Raw genomic sequence first — 20,350 nt, 5'->3', positions numbered from 1 at the left:
AAGATTGTTATTTTCAGATAGGACTTCAACAGTACTCTTCTCTCTTCGGAAAAGTGAGAACATGAAAAAATGGACGATTTCATAAGTTTTTGGAATCAGATGGACATTTTCCCAGAAAAAGGGAAGTTCACATTGTCTAACAAGAGAAGTGGACTAGGATACATAACAGCTAGATTCGATCGTTTTCTTATACAGAACAACTAGATTTTCAAAGGTATCAAATGCTTCTCTTCTATCTTGGAATAAGCATTCAAATACGCATTGATCCCTCTGAACACTTAGGTCCAATCCCTTTTTGCTTCAATCCTGAATGGGGTTAGAGTGAAGGAGATATGGCTTTAATAAAGCAAGCCTAAACCCTCGTAGTCAAGGGTTCTCCTATGTTTTTTGGGAAACTAAAGTAAATCCCTTAAGCAAGTTATTTGTTCATGGACTAAGAAAAATTACATGCCAGCTAGGCATGAAAAATTCGAGTTATTAAAATCGTTATAGATCCATCATGCTCAGATGCAGTCAAGCTTATCAATGATGAGCATGTTGAAAAGGAGTAGCAAATAAGCAGTCATTTATACACTCTCAACAAGGAGGAGGAAGAGTATTGGCAGTTGAAGTCTCGAAAACTTTGGTTAAAGGAAGGAGACAATAACACAAATTTCTTCCAAATATAGGCTAAGGCTCAAGAAAGAAAGAATTGGGTCAAGGAAGTCATTCTGGGAAGTTAGCAAACAATTTCTTTTTTACGTGAAATTAAGGGCAGCGCCATTCATCTCCTGTCTTCCCTCCATTGCTTCTAAATATAAAAATTTACCTCTAATGAAGTCGATAGAAGAGGACAAAGTAATTGAGGCCTTATGGCAGCTTGACTTGGATAAATCCCCTCGTCTAGATGGTTTACCTGTTTCCTTTTGTTGATCTTGCTAGCCCTGTTGGGTCTCAGGACACCACATATCTCCACAATGGTATGATATTGTCCAATTTGGGCCTAAGCCCTTATGGGTTTGTTTTTGGGCTTTACCCCAAAAGGCCTCATTCCAATGGAGATATTTGTTCATCCTTATATACCCATGATCCTTCCCACTTCTACCACTTCTAATCAATGTGGGACTTTGTTCGTATACCCAACAATCCTCCCCTCGAACAAAGGACCATCGAGCCTCCCCTCAAACCATCCACAGGATTCTCCCCTCTCTACCAACCAGGATTCTCCGCTCCAATGCGTTGGTGGCTCACGCCTTACATGGTAGCGCCACCGGTCTCGAGAGCTTGCTCCATCCCAGGTCAACTCCTCTTCACCGTGTTGGTAGGCAAGACACGTCCATGAAGAATCCGGAGCACACCGCCTGTTTAACCGAGCTCATCCACAGGCTTACGGGGGCTCACCATCTTTGTTTCGACATTCCGAGGATTCATCTACTTGGGTAACCTCGAACTTGGCTCCGATACCACTTGTTGGGTCTCAGGACACCACATATCTCCACAATGGTATGATATTGTCCAATTTGGGCCTAAGCCCTTATGGGTTTGTTTTTGGGCTTTACCCCAAAAGGCCTCATTTTGTTCATCCTTATATACCCATGATCCTTCCCACTTCTACCACTTCTAATCAATGTGGGACTTTGTTCGTATACCCAACAAGCCCCTCATTCAAAAAGATCTAATGAGAATGGTGAATTTCTCAAGAAGAAAAAAGAATCTGGGGGAGCACAAACTCCCCCTTCATTTCCCTTATACACTATGTTACCAGAAATAGGATGATGGTCAGCGTTCTTTGGAAAAACAGCCCTCGAAACGAGAGGGCACGGAGCGTCATCTTATAGACCGGTTCTTGTGTTAGGTGCCTAGAAACTCGTTTTGCCAGAAACGTTCATCCATTTCCACCTAAGTTTCTCCTCCATTTAATGACCTCTTTTCCCCACTCAAGTTAACTCCTCTTCTAACAATAGTACACTTTTGGAACTGCATGCAAATTAGTTTCCTTTTGTTGTTGTGCATGTAAATTAGTGGTAAAGCAAGGTTTGAGGAGTAATTAAGCTCCACCCTAGAGCAGATTTATCAATATCCCGTTTTAACATTAGTCAATTTTTCTAACTGCATGAAAATTAGTTGCCTTTTGCAATTGTACATGTAAATTAGTGGTAAAGCAGGGTGTGAGGAGGAATTAAGCTGCACACTAGAGCAGATTTATCGATATCATTCAACAGAAGTATCCAATTGAGTTAGTTACAGGCCCGAGCCCATTAGATTCAACACCATCAATTAGCTCCACGCCCCCACGATTAGATTCATGGCCATCGTTTGTGAGGTACAACCTTTGAAATTGCTTTGGTTTTGTGCTTAAATTTGTCTCGACACTCATAACTCAAAACCCTTGCAATGTGTCTTCTTTGAGTGTGTAGAACTCGAACCTTGGAATGTGTGGACCAAGCCAAAGACCTAGAAATGACTTGGTCAAGCCAAAGAATTGTATTGATCCATCTAAATATTAACAATAAAATATTTTGAATATGTCATTTCCAAATAGAGTCGGCTTGTTTCAAAGGCTACACTATAAAAAATTAGTTGTTACTTATGAATAATGTACTCAGAATTTAATTCTTTTTTGAAAAAATGTTGAAAAAAAATCAACTTGCATGTAACATATCTGAATGGAACTTTGTTTTTTAAGTAATTAGTTTTAAGTTTATTTAAAGATATTAAATGAGACTTTGCTTTTTTTTAATTAACTAGTTTTAAGTTTAATTAAAGATACCTAAATGAGACTTTGTTTGTTTTATTAATCACTTTAAGTTTAATTAAAGATGAGATGGGTGAAATTTATAGAATCATAATGGGTTACACTAGGTATTAGAGTGGAAGATATTGATTGTCAACATAGCTTTTAAGTACATTAACAGTTGTGATTACCATGGTTCCTTTTCCATTTTTCTCTGGAATTCTTCCTTTTGTGTTGGGTATCTAAACTGTTTAAAATAATTTGTTTGTGTGTGTGCATTTAGATTACGACAATGAGATATATATATGAGTAAGGCTTATGCATGAGGTAGGATATGGATTTGGGAACTTGGATGCAACATGGATTTTGGAGAGGCCAAAGGTGCTCATAAAAAAGTTATTTGAACCAATCTCTGTGAATTGCTTGGATATGGTCCTTCTGTTGTTAAGCTCAACAATAAAACTCATGAGAAAATTAACAACATTGGAGAGAATCGAACTATACATTTAAATATTTATATTTCAAATTATTATTCTCGTTTTTTTTCTCTCTCCTCGTTTCTTATATGCGAAACCTCCAAACTCTATTTCTCGTACCTTTCTCGTTTCTCGTTTTGTTCCCGTTTCTCGTTTCTGGTAACATAGTTTATACCAAAAGAAAACAATCCTTCGTTGTTCTCAAGATTTAGATCGATATCCCTGTGTAACTCATCTTATAGGATCTTAATGAAAATCGTAGCCAACAATCTTAGAGCTCTCATTCGAGAAATTATTTCTAAAAATCAAGGGGGCTTTTTTAAGAATAAACAAATTCTAGTTAACAACATTTCAATTGAAGAGAACAACTAGTGTAGCAAACTTAGTTGTGAACAAGGGATGGTCATAAATCTAGATATGGAAGACATGTGTAATAGTGTTCTCCACTCATTCCTTTTTTCGATCATTAAATACCTTTCATTCTATGGATATTTCATTAATTAGATTAAGACATACATTAGTATACCTTCGATTTCCCCTATTGTTAATGGTCATTCTTGTCACTTTTTCCTCACTTTGAGAGACCTCAATCAAGAATTCCCTCTCTCCCCTCTCCCTTACATCCTAGTGCCTAAAAGTCTTAGTAGCAACATACAAATCATCATGATTGAAGGAAAGTTGAAACATCTATATATTGCCAATGACCTAAAAGATGTAAATCATTCAAAATTAGTGGATGACAATCTCCTAATGGGAGGTTCCTCCAAGCCAACTTTGGTTTGATTCAAATTGATCCTAGGAAATTACCCAACTATGATTCAAATGGATCCTAGGAAATTACCCAACTCTCTCTGGAGGCCTCATAAACGATAAAGAAATTAAGTTTACAGATGGAATTCTACCCCCCACCATATTCTGCGGGAGATTACGAGGGTCTTGGAATTATCTATAGTGACCGAGTGGCACTAGTTTAAACACCTAAGAATTCAAATTTCTCTTGGCTCTTCAAACTTGGATCAAGCATGAGCTGAAATTCTGAAAAAATTGAAAACGAAAATCCAAGGCTGGGGTGCATAATGGCTTTCAACAGTTGGTTAAGTGACTGTAGTAAAATCTTTCCGCTGCTATTTCTCGATATACCTCTATTTATTCTTTTTAGATCATAAATATGTGTTAACAGAAATGAGTGTTCTAATTTGTAGATTCCTCTGGAAAGGTGGTATAAACAATGAAAATAAATATCATTTAGTACAATGGAATATTGTTCAGTTTCCTAGGGTCAATGGAGTCTTGGCTGTGAGATATCCCTATTAAATGAACCAAGTGCTTGGTGTAGAAAATGTATGGATGATAATTTATGACTCAATAAAAGAATTGAAGACTACTATTGTTCAAAAATATTTTAACGAGAATCATTTTTTCAAGGCATAATCTACTTCATGGACTAGTTCAAGTTCTATGATATAGCCTCTTTGCAAGGAAGGTACCCTCCTCATAGTCGACCACTTAAGCTAGCATGCGAGCAATGCAGCTCGAAATAACATTTGGACTGACAATTTCTCCCTTTAGATCCACTTGAAAGTTTAGAAGAACTCAGAAGCTTAATGGAAAGGATGTAATGAAATGGGTATTGAAAGCTCAAAGAAATCTCTAATTGGGATGATCAAGGTCACTAGAAAGGATAGTTAAGGCCTAATGTTCCTCCACAATTGGCAGTCCAATGGTTCAATGTGATTCATGATCTAAATGATGTAGTTACAAGAGGTTAGTTTAACCAAGAAAGAAATGAAACTGAATACAACCACACAAGTAAAAACTAAAGATTTACATGGTAAAACACTGATAGGGTCTCAAGGAAACATCCACGGGGTAGGCGATTGGAATTTCTATTCAATCAATAAATGATTCTCCTTTACAATAGTTCGGGAATTCATTAGTTTTATATGAGCCTCCTTAGTTACATAACTGTTTTTTCGGTATAAAACTAACGTGTGAATAACTAATACAATTTTACCAAAATTTACATTAATTAGTTGTCAATTTCCAAAAAACTCCACCTGGACAACAATATTCCTAATCCCTTTCCCATTTGCATTCATCATCTCTTCTGCAAGCCAAGAGAATCTAAACACCATTGCAAATTCTCTACTGTAACTAGCTTTGTCAATATGTCTGCACAATTCTCCCTTGTATGGACCTTTTGAAGAGCTACTTTTCCGCCATCGATCACATGTCTCAGAAAATGATACCTTACATCAATGTGCTTGGTTCTGCTATGATAAGTAGGATTTGTCACAAAATACATTCACCTTCTCATGCGTCCTTCCAATCTCATCAAGTAGACCCTTTAACTAGATTGCTTCTTTACTCGCATTTGAAGCAGCTATATATTTTGCTTCAGTAGTGGACAACACAACTATTTCTTGAAGCTTTGACATCCAACTAATTGCTCCACCTGCAAGAGTAAAGACATAAGCCGTAGTAGATCTTCTTTTGTCCAAATCGCCTGCATAATCAGCATCTACATATCCGCAGACTGATCCTTCACTACCATTAAATATGATGCAATGTTCAATTGTGCCTTTTAGATATCGAAGCACCCATTTCACTATTTTCTAATGTTCTTCACCTACATTTGCCATGAACCCGCTGACAACTTTGACTGCATGTGAAATGTCAGGTCTTGTAGATACCATCGCATACATTAAGTTTCCTACAACATTTACATATGGTACATGAGACATACACTGCTTTTCTTCATCAGTTCTAGGACTCAAAACTGAAGAAAGCTTAAAATGGGAAGCTAATGGAACATTAATAGGTTTCACATTGTTCATACAAAACTTTTCAAGTATTTTCTCCGCATACTTCTGTTATGATAACCAAATCTTACCATTTTTCCTGTCTCTGTGTATCTCCATGCCCAAGATATGTTTTGCTACTCCAAGATCCTTCATATCAAACATCCTAGAGAGCTGAGCCTTTAATCTATTGATCTTTTCCATGCTTTTTCTTGCAATAAGCATATCTTCAACATATAAAGCTAAGATAATGAATATGCCATTGAAAGTCTTGAAGTATACACAATGATCATACTCACTTCTAATAATGTTCTAGCTTACCATGAAGGGGTCAAACTTCTTGTACCATTGTCTAGGAGACTACCTCAAACCATACGATGATTTCATCAACTTGCAAACTAATCTTCTGGTGCAACCTTGTACAAAACCTTCTTGTTGTTCCATATATAGCTCTTCATTCAAATCACCATGTAGAAAAGTTGTTTTAACATCTAACTGTTCTAACTCAAGGTTAAGTAATGCAGTTAGTGCCAACACAATACGAATAGAAACAAGTTTTACAACTGCTGAAAAAATCTAATGAAAGTCGATACCTTCAACTTGACAATGCCCTTTTGCTACCAGTCTCGCCTTATACCTTTCGATACTTCCATCAACTTTTTGTTTTTGTTTAAACACCCATTTGCATCCAACAACACTTCTCCCTTCAGGAAGTTCTATAACATCCCATGTATTGTTTTTGGCTAAGGAATCCATTTCTTCTTCCATAGCCATTTTCCATTTTTCGCTAGCTATATCATCTACTGCTTCCTGAAAACAAGAAGGTTCCCCATCTTCTGTAATCAAAGCAAAAGATGAAGCAAGATCTTCATACCTTTTGGGAGTTTTTCTTTCCCTTGTAGACCTTCTTATAGTGGCGAGTTGTTGAATTGGTTTAGAAACTCCAATGACTTCCTTTGTATCTTCAACTCCTTTTTCTCCAGAAGTCTCTTCTTCCTTTTGACTGTCACTGAAAGGTCTAGCCTGAGCCAACTGAATTTGTTGATTTGGCGACACCTGTTCTTGTTCAATTCTTTCAACATTTAATTTTAAAAGATAATATTCATCAAATATTACATCTCTACTAATGCCTATCTTCCGCGATGTAGGATCCCATAAACCTATATCCTTTCACCGCATAGTCATACCTAACAAAGACATAACATTTTGATTTTGGGTCTAATTTTGAATGTTGATTTTTAGGAATAAGAGCATAAGCATCACATCCAAATATCCTTAAATGTGAATAATCACAAGAGTGACCTGGCCAAAATTCTTTAGGAATTTTACATTTAATTTCTATTGATAGTGATCTATTAACTAAATAAAAAGGAGTGGATACTGCTTCTACCCACAATTCCTTTTGCAGGTTAACATTATTGATCATGCTTCTGGCTCTTTCCATAAGAGTCTCATTCATATGTTCAGTAACACCATTTTTTTGAGTATAAACAATAGGTTTGTGTCTAATAATTCCTTCATCCTTATAGTATTGTTCAAAATTTATTGAAGTAAATTCACCGCCATTGCCAGTTCTTAAGCATTTAATTGATTTTCCTATTCTTTTCTCTACCATTGCTTTAAATTGTTTAAAGATATTGAATACATTAGATTTCCTTTTCAGCATAAAGACCAAAAATTTATGGAGAAATCATCAATAAACGTTAAAAAATATAGAGCACCTCCATATGATGTAAGAGGAGATGGTCCCCACAGATAAGAATGAATATAATCTAAATTTTCATTACTATTATGACTTCCAGTTTTAAATCTTTGTTTACATTGTTTTCCATACACACAATGTTTATAGAAATCCAACTTCAAAGATTTCAAATCAAGAAGTGATTTACGATTCATCAGTACTTGAAGACCTTTCTTGCTCATGTGACCCAATCGCTGATTCCATAGGTGAGTACCTTCTTCTTCGTTTTCTAACACAATCGTTGTTTCACTGACCTGAATACTTCCTTTGAGTATGTAAAGATTTCTGACCTTTTCTACTGTCATAACAACTAGGGCACCTTTAGATACTTTCAACACTCCATTCGGACCTGTGAACTTATAACCACCTGAATCCAGCTCTCCCAAAGAAGTCAAATTTTTCTTCAATTCAGGTACATATCTAACACTAGTTAATGTTCTAACTTTGTTATCATATATTTTAATCCTGATATTTCCCATCCCAATAGTCTCACATGATACATTATTTCCTATAAACACAAAAGTACCATTTACATCTTCATATGAATTAAACCAATTTCTATGTGGACACATGTGATGAGGAGAACCAAAGTCTAAAAACCAAATTTCAAAACCTTGAGAGACATTACATACAGGTAAAGTTTCATCTATCATACATAATTCTTCAGCAAATAAAACTTCTTCTGTCATACTTGAATCAACCTCATTTGCACCCTTCTTCGGGTTATTAGACTCTTTTCATTTCCAACAGTCTTTCTTAAGGTGTCCAATTTTGTTGCAGTGCCAAAATTTTTCCTTACACTTCTTTCCTTTTGATTTACATTTGGAAGAACCCTTAGTTTTTTCTCCCCTTTCCTTTGATTGTCCTCTAGCTATGATGGCTTCTGGTGCAATTGTCTCAGTACTGGATTTCCTTCATAATTCTTCAGACAAGAGAGCTCCCACAATTGATTCAAATTTCAAAGAATTGGCAGTGATCAAAGTGATTGAATTTACGAAGTGGTCCCATGAATGGGGCAGAGAACACAACAAGGTTTTAGCTTTGTCTTCTTCTTGAATTTTAACTTCCATATCTGATAATTGGTATATAAGTGTATTAAAAACATTTAATGCTATGCAACTTTTAAACCTTCCTTCATTCGAAGATTGTAATATTGTCTTTTCAAATAAATTCTATTTGTTAACAACTTTGTCATATATATTTTTTCCAATTTTTCCCATAAGCCTAAAGTTGTACTCTCTTCAACAATGTTGAAGATAACTTCATCCACTAGGCATAACCTGATGGTACTGAGAGCTCGAGCATCCAAGTCCTCCCAGTCTGAATCTTTCATGCTAGTAGGTTTCTTATTCACCTCGTCCAAAGCTTTGTGAAACCCTTGTTGCACCAGTAAATGCCTAACTTTCAGTTTCCAAAGAGAAAAATTGTTCTTGCCGGTGAATTTCTCCACCTCGAACTTTGCATTCATCATTTTAGCCATTTCTTTCTAATTTGCTTCTAAAATGCTACTTCTAGGGTTTAATCTCTCCACAATATGTCTTCAACTAGCAACTAGGGTTTATTTATTTTCAACAAAAAAAACCTAATTTTGTTGCCCATTTTTTAAACCCTCATTTTTGTCTTCAACTAAGGTTTCTTTCTTTTCAACAAAAAAACTTAATTTTGTTTCCCTTTTAAAAAAAATACCTTGATTTGTTTCTTAGAATTTCTTTTACACATATTGATTACTTCAAATATACATGAAACAATTCAATTTCCAAAAAAAAAATTACTTCAAACCCCAAAAAAATTTCAAATTCACCAGCGTCTCAGCAACAAATTCTTATTTCTGTTGTTTTTTTTAAATACCCGGACTTATTTTTGTTGATCGAATTCCTCTAGTGGCAAGCTCTTCGACAAGCTAGGCTCTAGACAAGGGCAGCAATAACTCCTCGTCGGCTCTTTCTCTCGTAGCAAGCTCTTCGACAAGCCATGCTCTAGGCAAGGCCAACAACAGCTCCTCCTCGATGGCTCTTACTCTGGCGATAGACTCTTCTATAAGCCAACAACAATGCAACAACACTCCTTGATGGGTCTGCGGCAGGCTTTGGTCCACACAAAGAGCACTAGGTTCCAGTTGTTAATTATTTGCATTTAGACACTGCATTTGACGATGGAAAAATTGTGCTCTCATGGCTTCAAAAGAAATTGAAGTTCAATCCTCCAATCAATGACCAACAAAGACAACAACAACGGAAATTGTAGGAAGGATATGATAGATGGTTGAACCAGGTCCAAGGCCTCTACAAAGTGATTAGGGCCGAAGATATTCATGATCTACAACAAATTGTCTATGCCATGATCCTCTCGGAATGCGTTTACAAGAAAGATACGATAGAGATGATCAACGCAGTGAATAAATTCAAGAAAGGTTTGGAGGGAAGCTTATAAATCTAAAGCGAGTTCAACCTCACTCTGAGACCATTTGTCGTTACAAGAGGTCAATTTAACCAAGAAAGAAATGAAATTGAATACAACCACACAAGTAAAAACTCAAGATTTACATGGCAAAACCCTGACATGGTGTCAAGGAAACATCCACAGGGAAAGGTATTGGAATTTCTATTCAATCAATAAATGATTCTCCTTTAAAATAGTTTGGGCATTCATCAGTTTTATATGAGCCTCCTCAGTTACATAACTATTGTTTCGGTATAAAATAAACTTGTCAATAACTGATACAATTTTACCCAAATTTACGTTCATTAATTTTCAGTTTTTCAACAAATGACATGGATCATATCTTGAATCACTTGAAAATTCATCGAATATGGATTAAAATCACTTTATAAAAATACTCGGTTTGAATGGGATAATCTCTTTTCATAAAGTATTTACCACAGCCCCCGCCAAGTCGATTGTGGTCCAATATTTGGAGTGAAGACACTATCCCAGAGGTTAACACGTTCTATTGGTCCCTTGTTGAAGGGGAAATATTTACTGCTAAGAACCTCAAGAAGAGAAATATGACTGGGTTGTCTAGGTGTCCTCTATGCTACAAGGATGAGAAAAATATTCCTCATCTCTTCTGTATCTATCCTTTCGCTTTGGATAGTTGTCAAATTACATACAACTCGGTCTATCCCATTGCATCAATCCTTGGTTTGTAAGATGAAATATTTGAAAATTAGAAAAAGCATTATGCTTGGAGCAAGAAAATTCCTCTTTTTCAATTCGATGTTGGGAAAACCTCCCAAATTTTTTATGTTGGATAATATGGATCTCTCATAATAAGGTGATATTAAAAAATGAATTTCCCTCCCCTCTCAAAGGAACATATAGATCATTTCCTCTTTTTCTTGAGACCATATAAATTCATGGCTTTAACCCCAATGAGGTTGAAGACCTAAATTAGTAGGAACAAGAGTGGATCAAATCATGTTTTCTCCCTAAACCTATAGTTAAACATCAACCTCATCTTGAAATAAATAAGACACCATGTATAAGGTCGAACAAATAGGAATTCAAAAATTTGAGACAAGAAAAATCTATCTTCTCTCTTTTCTTTCATGGGGAATCCTGAGGGAATCTAGGGGAGGATGGAATAGAAGAGGCCATCATTGGTCCGAAAGAAAAAGGGGTCTTTGAATTTACTTGGTGACTTGGAATTGCCACAAACAATCAAGTGTAGTTCTTATTCCTATGGAAAGGATTGGAGATTACTAAGGATCTCAAAATATCTAGATTAAATGTTTTTAGGGACTTGATGCTCACTATATGATAGTTCTCCAAAACTATGAAGGCCATTAGTAATGGATCCTCCACATTAAGTCAAATGATCCTTGCCACAATCTCTAATTTTAAACATGTGAAATTATATCTTTTTCTTATACACCTGGACGCGGTAGCTGGCGAGCTTACTAGAAAGGGTGCTAGCCTAAAGCAACATGAAGATGGACTAAATAAAAAAGGTGACTTCTCTCCAACACCTTAAATTTTTTGGGTTTTCTAAGTCATCATGTAATATTCTGGGAGAGAGTATTTTGTTCCTCTCCCTACCCTCTGAATATGAGCACCTCAAGGAGCTATCAAGTCTATTCCACAGTGGATCATGAGGCCCAACCTCATTACATTCTCCAATTTGCCTTTCCTCATCTCCAATCATGGATTTTCATGGTTCATCTCGAGTGTCTAATGTTCGTTTACAAGTGGCTTCCCTTTTCGACATCCTTTCTTATTTTTGCATTAGGTGTGAGTTACTGTAGTTTCCCTCAACTCTAGTTTTCATTTTTATTTTCTTGAATATGAAGTTAATTTTGTTTTTCCTCTGATCCTCTGAAGTCTCTCCTCTACCCAATTGAAATTTCTATTGAAATTTGGGCCTTTTAATTGTAAGGTGGCTCATGATAGAGCTCTTACTTCCTCTATATATGAATTCTCTTAGGACTTCCACTTTCATGTTCGTATTCCTTCAATTTCAAGCTTGTTTTCTATGTCTCTCGTAGCTAAGACTTTGTACCCCCTCCCTATATGTTGTCTCACTAGACTGAGGTTGTTGGGGTGACTATATTAGTGTTAGGTTTCATATTCTTGGATCCTTAATATATAATGACAAGTAATTTTGACTCTTAGGAGAACATTAATGCATTGAATACGATCGATGGACTATTGGATGTAACCCAAGCTCTTGTTGTCTGATTCCATAAACTTAAAGGTGTGGTCAAGAGGCAAAGGTTCTCCTTCGATCTCTTCCTAGAACACAACATACTGTACCATCAATCCGAAAAGAAAAACTCTCTATATGGGCCGAGGGAAGAAATTCACTTGCTCAATTTTCAGGTAGTTATGCTAGCATTTACTCATCTCTTGCTCAAAGGGTGTCTCTCAGAGGTTCTGGTATTGGGGCTCCCACTAAACGCAAGAGAACTCACTATTTTAGAGGGTCTGGAGTGGGATGTCATGGTTTGTGTTGAAAGATGTTGTGTGTCTTATCGAAAATTTTGGTTTTGCTGTCGGTTGTAGTTATTTGGCATTTACATCAATAAGCTCAAAGGCTATTTAGAGGAAGCAGGATGTGATGGCACAATCTTAGCTGGGATAGTCGTCATCCTTTCTCTCTATGTTGACGATATTGTTCTTTTTGTAAGGTGCCCATCTGATCTTGATAAGCAACTCAGGCTTCTTAAGGTTTTCTGCTCTACCATGGGTATGATTGTTAACACTAACAAAACAAAAGTTATGATTATCAAATCCAAGAAGGACACTAATGCTAATTTTATGTATGACAATAATAACTTGGAGGAAGTTTATTCTTACAAGCACCTAGGAATTGATATTCATCACAAGCTCAATTGGAACCATAACATTGAGAAAAGGATTAATGGAGGGTGGAAAGCTTATTTTGGTCTTGAAAATAATTGTAAAACAGAAAACCTCATAATGTGGGATAAAAATAACTTCCTCTTTGAAACTTTAGTCACTCCTATTATATTATATGGCTGTGAGGTTTGGGGTTGCAGCATCTCAAAAGAATCATGGAGAAATATTGAGCAAATCTAGAAAATTTTTGTAACTTATAACCTAAAAATTAAAAGTAATACACCCTATCCTATTCTCCTTATAGAAGTAGGCCTTTCCCCTATTGAGAGCTTAGCTATGATTAGGTTTGTGTTGTGCAAGCACAAACTCAATAACAGAGATGATCATAGACTTCCTAAGATAGCTTTAAATTCCAGCCAAAAGCACCTAAGGTTTAATCGGGGGTGGCATAAAGACACAAGGGCTTGGCTAAACTATTGGGAGATCAACGAGAATGATGCATTGCAAAACATTAATAACATTAAAGATATTATTACTTCTAAGTTCAAAGAAAAAATGTGGTGTGAGAAAAATTTAGCAAATAAAAGAAAATTGAGCTATTCTAAGAGGGTCATCAACCCCACACTAGAAGATCAAAAGTATCTCTCTATTTTAACTAGCTCAAAGAAGAAAATTAATATAGCAAAGATTAGAATGAATTCTCATCAGCTCCATAGTGAAACAGGTCATTGGGGAATTCCTAAAACACCATGGATGGAAAGGATCTGCCATATATGTGAGAATAGGAACATCGAGGATGGAAACCACTTCCTCTTAGAGTGCCCCGCGTACAACCACATTAGATCTTCCTAGCCTTCCTAGCCTTTTACAATGTCAAAATTATAGTGAGCTCGGGAGGCTTCTCTCCAAGATTTTTGAGCACAACAATAAAATCTTAAATCAAAATAAATAATTTGTTTCTTTAGGTCCAATAGACCAATGTTTGGTATCAGTAGACGTTAACCATCATCATCGTCGTCATCAATTATATTTGTTTTCTATGCTATTTTGTAAATCCATCGAATTGATTGTGTCTTATTGTAGAGTATATAGTGGTTGTCTTTAATACTTGAACAAGTTTTTCATCTCAAGAGGAAGTAAAATATCTCTTTACTATGATGAGGACTTTTTTTTGTTTAAAATATCAAATGAAGGGTTCTTGGCCATTTCCCACCATTATATTTTGTTGAAAAAAATAACATAAATAACTAGGATATAAATATTTAACTCTTGGTCGCTGAATATTACTATAAATATTCTGACATATTCTGTGAATGTTAGATATATGTCGACTACCTAATAATTTTTTTATAATTAAATTAAAATTTTAGAAAGCCTATTATAAAATAAACACACATACCAATACAACTAATAAATTATAAAAATTAATTATTTTTTTAAAAGAAAAGGTAAAATTAGTTAGTAATTAGATAAAAAAATAAATAAACTATTTTTTCATTTTCATTTTATTATTTTTTTATATTCTCTTCTTAAAATTTGAATAATTCATTTTTTTAATAACTTGTATCTATCAATTTTTGATAGGGATTAGGCAATGACGTTTTGAATAGTTGGTGATAAGTTATTAGTTAAAAAATTGTATTGCCAAGAATTAAATTTTTTAATGTATTAAGAGGGATTAGATTCTTTAATGTATAGAATTATAGACACACTCACTTTCAAAATATATTGTTAATATTTTTATATTCCATCTCAGGAATATACATGTTTCTTTCTGGAGCGAATTGAGGGATTCTTGATAACTAGGCCTAAAGACACTATAATGATATAATGACTATGATCTTAACATGTCACATACATGAATTAAACTAAAGTGAATAGTATAACATCATTTCTCTCAACAACTAGAAGTACATACCCACACATAGACAAACATATATATATATATATATATATATATATATATATATATATATATATATATATATATATATATATATATATATATATGAAATTATTGCACAAATTCAAGAGATCGAGTTATTGAGAAAATCTAGGAATGTACTACATGTCATTTAATCAAATTCCTAGTTTTGGGAACCAAATCCACTATCTGAGGGATTATGGAGGGGAAAAATTCCTCCTTTCCAGGAGAATGCTCCACCATCAATTTTTATAGGTACAAATTCAAATTTTCCTCTAGGGGCATATATTTATTAGTCTTCTTGGGGAGAAAGATCTTTCTTTAGAAAGCACATTTTCATTTCTAGCAGGGATGTACTTGGATTGATTCAAATAATGAAGGTATGTGCCATTTTTAGCTTCTAAAGTTTGGTTTACTTCATAAGAATTTGATATTACTTCATATTGGCTATCTGAGGAGCCCCAGATCCCCGTTGTACAATTTATTTATGTCTTTTGAACGTATTTTTCACTTGCATCTCTTATTTATGCATTTACTGTCCATGCTTATTTTGTTGTAGCTTACATTGGATAAATGATTGAAGTGATATTTTTTTGCAGGTTATTTAGAAATTCACAAACATGATGCATCCTTATAATATATTTTAAAATTCATATTCATCATTGGGCTACTTGGATTAGTCTACTATCTCACAAATCTCGAATTTCTGGAAATCCCTTGTAGCAAAAGTGTAGTAATTTTTTCGTATTTTTTAGAACATGTTAATGAATTTAATTTGATTTTATTACACTTTAGTTGGGTCTAAAAAAATTCAAATTACTAAGAAAAATTACCCCATATTATTTTTATTTTATTAGGTTAGGCATTTAGTAGGTTAACTAGCTCACCAGTTCTTGAATTTCTAGTTTTTAGAGTGATAACATTTTACTATTTCTTAGCCCATGTTAACATGGGTATTTTGGTGTGATTCCACTTGAAATAGAGGCCTAATACATCCTACTTGATAAAAAAAATCTCATCCCATTTTCGTTTTATTTACTTGGGCATTAGGAAAGTTATCCTCTCTTCTAGAAAAACTAGGTATCGAGTAACACCTCGTGTAGCACCTAATGTGACACTATTTTAGCACGTGTAAAGTTAACCATATATGCTCCAAAATATTGTTTTTTGTCCCTTAGGCTTGAATAATGACCCCTCGGCTTTAATCCATGATTGAGTAAGACGAAAATACCTCTTAAGCATTGCCTCTTCTCCATTGTAATTCTTCTCTACACTCATGGTTATTGGAAAGATTCATGACTTGAAGAGTATAATGGTTACTTCATGAAGCACCTTTTGAACTTTGTTGAAAAAATTTATTTCTAATATAGTGATTTAATAATGATTTCATTATTAGGTTTTGTTTTGTACATCTTAAACTAGGGTTTCCATTTCCCACATTGTTATTTCTATTAGGTATACTAGGTTTCCTTTTGATGCAACAATTACATTTTGCAAACATAATAGCATTTATGTTCATTCAATTAGGTTAACCTTTACATTTATGCAAATTAGAGTAAAATTTCCATTCCTGCAATTAGTTAAGGCTTGATTCCATGGTATTCACTTCATTACATCATATCAACAAAAGAAGGACACATTGCATGTTGCACATATAGTGTCGACATCTCTTAACGTCCATTAGGGGAATTTTGAGGTCTAAAATGGACTTCCTAAGTAAAATGTACAACCAAAATAAAATTTATAACAACCAGTGGGATTCAAGATGATGATGCCAACCATGGTGATAATTCACAGTTTTTTTGGGTAAAAAAGTAAAAAGATTAAAAAATAATAAAATTATAAAACTATTTTTTCAACTCGCATTTTCAACCTATATCCATAAGGTTTTACTCAAATTTCAAGTGGGAGTATTTGTTGGATGAAAAATTTAATTCGTCATCCAAGGAGAACCCATGTTGCATACTTTTGATGGACCCTGCTAGACAAAAAATGAAAAAAACATGAAAAAACGTGATTACAATCATGTTTTTCATGTATTTCTGATTTTTCGTGTAGTAGGGTGCATCCAAAGTATACAACATTGGTAATAATTTGATGAGGAATCAAATTCTACCTACAACAAGTGTTTTTGATTGAAATTTGAGTAAACCCAAAGGGAGATAGGTTGAAAATACGAATTGATTTTTTTTCCCCTCTAAAATTTGATGATGTAATCTAATCTTATTTTATTATTTCCATTATTATTTTACAATTTCCTTAGGAGGCCCATTTCAGACATCAAAATTCCCCTAACGGTGTGAACCTTGGGTTGAGAATTTAAGTTGGTAGCCTTAGGATTTGCAACATTCTTGTTCCAATATTGACGCTCATCACGTTGGTTATGGGAATTCAAGACAAAACATATAAGATGATCTAGAAAACCTTGGATTAAATATCATAAGTTATACTACTTGGTTTTGTTCATAATTGGCTAATAGAGAAATGAGTGTTAAGAGAAATGAAAGTTTGAGAAAGAGGGACAATCATCATTTAAAAGAGGTTTCTGGGTAGGATTATTGTGGAAACATATTGTCTATGTATGTTAAACATATGCAATGAATTCCCATGATAATATTAACACTGCTACACATCTCGGATGTGGGTGTGTAACATGTCAAGTTGTACGAGGGCGGTTTGGTGGGCTGGCACGTGGCTTACTACCATCGCCATCTGGCCTTGCACGAAGCCAGTTTTAAAGTCTAGAGCCAACAACATCAATGCAACATTAACGCCGATCATCCAGCCTGCAATTTCATTTGGTATGGTGCCCCTCTTAAAATTCACTCTTGCTCCTCCCCTGAGCACTTGTTGTTCCAATGTTGGCACAACACCTCGCTCTCGAGCCAGCCCACGATATCGTCTTACTCTAGATCGTTGTGTTGAGTTTGCGCTGGGCTTTCAGACTTCACATAGCCCTTTTTTCAATTTCAGCGGTCACTCCTCCTCTGTCTTTCCCGTTGCTGCCTGTTTAACCCTTCTTGCTCATTTCAACATGCCTAGATTGCGCTCGAGAATGAGCTGCAGGAGAGGAAGTTCCAAAGGCCGTGTCACCCGCCAACCCTCCTCCACTACCTTGGACTCCTCAACTGAAGCCTCGAACTTCTGCATTGACAGCTATCCAGTTACCAGGAGTGGACGTGGTCAAGGTTGAGGGCTGCTTAATATAGCAAAGCGCTCTCAGCATTCCCATTCTCACACAACTCGTTTCTGGTTCCCTTGCACTCTCAGTAATTCCTCCTTCATAGCCTCAATCACCATTGAGCTTCGTGAGGATACTTTTGGTTCGGTTGCTGCTACACCAGGGGTGTCTCTGCAAATGGGGGGGGAGGACAAACATCGGACTTCTTAGATTGACAATACACAGAGTAAGGATCCTGGTGGCTCTGCAACCCAAGATATGAACACTCAAGCCAGTCTGAGCGTCCCCACTGGTGGCAGTTCTTCAGGCAAAGAGGGCCATCCCTATGAGGAAGAAGAACCCTACCAATATGGGTGTTGCATTGTTGAAGAGTCGCCTACCACCTCTCATGAACTGTAATCAGGTCTACGCTTCTTGGTTTTTGTTTCTCTGTTGTTCAAAGATGCTCAATTCCATCCTAGTTAATAGTCATTACATGTTTTACAGTTCTCAGGCTCAGACTTTTTTTCCAATGTCAAATTTCCAGTTTCCCCTGCGTGGGCGGCATTCTCCTAACTGTGTCATTGGGTCTCAGTTTTGGATTAAGCTGTTCTTTGGGTCAGACTCCAGTTTTGAAAGGGAAAATCTTAACTATTTACTTGTTTGGGCCCAGTCAACTTGTCTTCGTCTAGATATACCTTTGGTCAGTCTTCAGCTTCAGTCTGGGAGTTTTCTATTTCATGGAAGCTCTTCTAGTCAGTCTTCAACCAGTTTTTTTGTTCAGTGTTCAAGCGAGGTATTGTGAGCATGCCGCTTCTCTGGTCTAGACTTTTCGAGGCTACTACCTCTCTGTAATTTTTTCTTTTATCAATATAGGAGTAGACAAATTCAGAAAAAAAAATAAAATAAAATAAAATAAAATAAAAAAAGACACTGCTACACAAGAACTAGCATTGGATAGGGAAGGAAAAGCGGCTACATTAAAAAACATTATTGTGGGAATGAGAGAAATAATTAATATGGAGTCATTCATAAAAGGTAAATTGTGTCCTGCATTTGAAAAAGTTGAGTGAATTTTTGTTGACTATTCTACCATATCTACATGAGGACATGCAAAAGGGTAGGTGTGGGGGAGATGTTGGGCCACAAATTTTTCCTATTTATCACCATTCGAAACTCCCATTTTCATTACTTTACCTCATTTATTTGCCTGTCTATTACCCATGTTGCTAGGTTTCTTTATGAATGTACCACATTAAACTTACAAGTATTAAGGTAGTTAATAATTGTTATTTTCCCTTATTTTTGACAAATTAGAAAGGATTATTGTTGTTTTTGATAATGATGGCTTTCTTAGTGTTTTTCCAGTGGATCCCATCTTGTAATATTAATGACCTCCATGGATGACATATTTACATACCTCTAAAAATAATTCTCGAACATTGATTTTACTCCTAAGGATGTTGGCATGGATTTTTGTTGCCTAACTCATACCCAGGTCAATTTTGTTAGGCTCCATCTCATGATATACAACTCATAAAATTCATGTTGGCAGAATCAACTGAATATCTTCACATACAATTTTTGGGCAAATGAAGATGAATTTAGAAAAATTATGACATATTTGGAATTTTTGGGCCAATATCCAAGGTGGAAATATGATTATTTAATTGATAACAATATCCAAAAATTACAATGGCCATTGGATGATAACACCTAGAACATTCTCATGGGCTAATAGGATTGGAATACTTTGTCATAACTCCTATCTAAACATAAAGGGATCAATTCATTCTCGTAAAGGAATTTTTGTCCTCTAAGTGCAAGATGCCTTTGCACCCTTCTTTACCATAATTTGGAATGGGCTATTAAAGGAATCTTTGATGTGGTACTGGATGAAATCATGTGGAAGTGTAGGTCTCTCCATTTATAGCTTGTTCAAAAAAAGATACTCTAGTTGTGGCATTGTGACCTAGTCATAAATATTGGAGAGTTTGACCCTTCTTGGTGGAAGAAAATTTTAAAACATGTATCAGAAATTTTACCACATGCTCTAATCTAAATGAATCCACTGGAATTTCTGCAATAATAGTGCTTGAAGATCAGAACAATTTTTCCTCATTTTTAATGGATTTTTGCCTCTAATTTCTTAATCTCTTTAGTTCCTTATTGAGAGAAATTGATCCCACAATTTGGGAGTAATCGTGAGAGATATATTAAGATAATTCAAGCCTCTT

The sequence above is a fragment of the Pinus tabuliformis genome, chromosome 7, assembly GCF_031772625.1.
Source record: "Pinus tabuliformis cultivar Carrire ecotype Pingquan chromosome 7, CPIR1, whole genome shotgun sequence".
Lineage (NCBI taxonomy): Eukaryota > Viridiplantae > Streptophyta > Pinopsida > Pinales > Pinaceae > Pinus > Pinus tabuliformis.
This window is presented reverse-complemented; position numbering follows the sequence as displayed.